Source organism: Meleagris gallopavo, chromosome 12 (genome assembly GCF_000146605.3).
Source record: "Meleagris gallopavo isolate NT-WF06-2002-E0010 breed Aviagen turkey brand Nicholas breeding stock chromosome 12, Turkey_5.1, whole genome shotgun sequence".
Lineage (NCBI taxonomy): Eukaryota > Metazoa > Chordata > Aves > Galliformes > Phasianidae > Meleagris > Meleagris gallopavo.
In genome coordinates, this window is record NC_015022.2 from 7,482,495 (window position 1) to 7,486,456 (window position 3,962).

Consider the following 3,962-nt stretch of genomic DNA (forward strand, 5'->3'; position numbering starts at 1 on the left):
AAAAAAAAAAAGAAAGAAAGAAAGAGGCATCTGAGCAATGGCTGCTAGAAATCCACAGAGAACAGAAAAGCAATGCATATAGCAGGAAGCTTACCTTGCTGTTACAGATGACTTCAGGCAAATCCTAGTTTTCTAGCAGTGCTTAATCTGGCAGCTTTGAGCAGTAACTACAGTTGGGGCTACACAAAATGCACAACCAGTATTTGAACCAAATGACAGAGCAAAAGCACAGTGAGACTTGTCAGCCTGCAGAAGCTGAGCTGTGTAGATATGAACTGTTCACAACAGGGGAGAAATCTTCCAAAACAGTCTGAGGATTTAACATTCCTAGCAGCCACTTAGGAAGTGGACTTGTTAATGCAAATAAAGACTGTAGAGAATGTGTTTTTGTTGTTTGTTTGTTTGTTTTTAATTGAAGATCATGCACTTCTGTGCACTGAGTTTCTTATGCATGATTCCCAGTATGTTATGTAAACCAAATTGCTCATTTGCATGCTGTGGAATATTTCTCCATCTTTGTATGCTTATACATGACTCTTCAGTGAAACTTCTGGTTACTTGTTTAAAAATGTTCTGTCATCTTCTGTTAAATAGCCAGAATGTTGGTGCACAATACCTCTAGCTGTTAAGACTGCACAGTATTTCAGCTTTACCTGCATATGTGTCTATCATCAGCTGTTACCAGATTATTTTTTTACCAGGTATGTAATCAATAGAGTATTTGGTTGCCCTTTAGGTGTCTTTTGTGACAGATTCTTCTCTTGCCCTCAGTCTTTGTGAACGTGGTGAGATACTTCAGCAGAAAGGGAAATATTTTTGTTCATTATGACATCGAGAACGAATTAATTGTCCTAAATTTGATAAATTGAGTTTTATGTTCAGTCATACTAAGGTGAGAAATGTGTATTGAGTCACTTTGGTGAAATTGCATAGCTGTTTTGGTGAACCTTTCCTTAAGTGCCATGTTGAAAATGAGCAATACACGGTACAAGAAATTTGAATCACAAAACATGTTATTTTCATAAAGATTGATGTAAAATAAATAAATAGTTTACTTTGCATTACAGCTTGTTCTAGTTCTTTTTTCTTTCCCCTGACAGATGAAAATAATTGCAGGTGCCATCAGGACAAATCCCAAGCAAGGCTATTTGTCTGATAACATGATTTCAGAGAATCTCTATAGAGAAACAAGAAGATATTGCATGCAGGTGATGCTGACTGGGTACATTTGTGACTGGTGCCCTTGATTTCTTCGGGAAAGTATGGGGGGAGAGGGGAGATGAAATTTTCATGAGTGCTTACAGGGTATGGACTTGCTAAGAAACCTGAGTATTTGTATGCTATCTCCTGACACAGCCTCTTTAGCAGAATGTCAGTTCATATCTTACTAAAGCCTTCAGTTGCTGAGTGTGTAATTTCAGCTGTCTTGAAAAATGGGAAATAAGACTTGGGATATTATTTTTAACTGCATGTTGAAAGAGATCTTCCATGTTAGAAGTGAATAGTCCATATAGTTCTCTGTCTCTTCTACAGGCAAATTACAAGTAGATATTGGCACAGCTGGAAATCTAAGGATTTCAAAGCAGGATAGAGTGGCAGCTGAGACAGAACATGACTGGCCTAAGGACCCCTTGTCCTCTGTACTGAAGGTTTAAGTCTAAGGAATAAGGAGAAAATTCTGCATGGGGAACAAGGTCTCACTTAGACACTTAATGCAACCTATTCATGTTAAATATGTTGTACAGGCAGCTGTTAAGGAACAGCTGAGGCTCCTGTTTCCTCCTTGAAGCTGAGTTAACACATTTGTTCTCAACGGAATTGCAACAAAGATGTGAGTCCAGATGACGGATGTAGCTGCTAAATGCTGTTAAATATCTCATTGCTAATGAATTCATTTAGAAAGGATAAACACAGTTGGTCTACTCCGCGAGTCCATATATGCAGAATCTCGCCCTCTATTCTGAGCCCCTCAGAGGTGCAGAGAACATGCTGAAGTCTGCTGGTGCTGTATTACAGTCTATTAGGTGTTCGCTCTGGGGGAGTTCCAGGAGTGCTAAACATAGCTTCCTTATCTTCAGCTCCTTGACCTCACTGGAAGCAGAATCCAAGTAGCGCTGATGCTTGAAGATTTCCCACACATGAAGGCCACGAAATATTCACTCAGATAATGAAAAGGAAGGGTGTGCTCTGCCTTGGAAGCTTTCCCCCTGGAAAAGAAGGCAAAAGGTTCAGTCACAAAGAAGTTAATAGAGTGGTGTTTTCTGTTATGATATAATGCTGTAGAAGCCATATTCCTTTCCAATTATAAATGTTTAACGGATGGCCAACTCTGCTCTGTCAGGTTTTCAAAGAAAGGATTAGACTAGAGAGCAGAACTCAGGACTAAATGATAAACGTGAAATAAAAAAATAAATAAATAAAACAGCAACCACCAGCTATTTAATAAGAAGACTGGCTGTTCTCTACCCTACATGATTCTAGGGTGTTGTAGAGAAGTGAATAGGTAATTTAAACTTCAGTACTACAATACAGATGGGGAAAATCCAGGGGACTTTGGCCTCAATTCAGATGCCCCGTCTTGAACGACTGCATCCTGCCGGTGTGTTTCAAGCAGGGAGTACTTTATGTAAGTATAAAGCAGTTTCATGTTTTTTCAGTGAGTTGCCAATAAGACTTCATGTTTGAGATGATAAACTGACTCAGCGATGTCTTCAGGTGCCATGATTTGTGTTTAAATTGTGAAGTAGGCTATGGAGCTGTTTTTATAAATGCAGGTGGTGGTTTTTGGTATTTACACATGAAAATTCCCCTCGGAAACTTAAGATATGGGCTTCCTTCTCTATCACTTGTGGAAGAGGACTGGTGAGAAGACACTGCAGCATTTGTCTGCAGTGTTCAGTGACTTACTGGGTTGCTTGTGTTGCCTGCTTTGAAAGCTACTTAGCTTTGAATTTTCCTTCTTACTCTTTTGCCTTGATTGCCAGAAACATTGCAAAGAAATCTGAGTTAAAATGTTCTAAAGGTGTCTGAACAACTTCTAAGAGCAGTTTCTTATTTGTACAGAACCTGTGATTTTGGCTTGTAAACCCCATGGATTTAGTATTGTGAAGGAGATTCAGTACACCTTTGTGTTTTTGGAGACTTTGTAGGGCTGACGAGTAGAAACTAAATTGAAATGAGGATTATTCAGGGTGTAGAGACTTGAAAAGTGACTTTCGCCTGTCAGGGTGATTTGCCTCCTTTCTTGTGTGCCCCTTTCTCTGAGAATTTTGTAGAAATATTGATGTAACTTTAATGTAATCATATCACATCGTGGAACTAAAGATGAGGAATTAAGGTTCTTCTATTTCTGTTTATGAATTCTACTGGTGGCCTTTGAAACCTCTACCGTTTCCTGTCCTCCACCCTCTCAGTTACCAGATACAGCCACTAATTTTTTGAGTTGGGAGAGCTGGGTGGAACTCCTGAGCTGGGGAGCAGGAACACAGTTGAGTCTGGTTTGCTTCAAGCAGATCTGAAGCCAAGTTTCTTTTTCTCTCTGATAATTAAAAGCATTGCCTTCAGGCTCTTGCCTAGTGTAAAATTATTTTGAAATACATTTTAGTAATTTGTTATAATGGAAACAGCCTGCGTGCTTCTGCATAATTTCCTTTGCTTTATTTTATCTTAACTGCATGCAGAATTGAAAGTGAAGGCAGCCTAGCATTTATATTCAATTAAGGTGTGAACAATGCCACATCTGTCTTCATTAACAAATGCTGGATATTAACCCACCCAGGAGGAACTTAAGGAAACCGTACAGTATTTATCACAGTTACTGCCTGCCACACAGGGGGAGAAAAATCTAGTTTTACTGGTCTGGGGAACATCTTCAGAGTAAACAAATGAAGGATGTAATTCTTGTTAGTCAACATTTGGTCCAGGTCAACTTGGGAAAAGTAGGGCGCGTATATATATATATA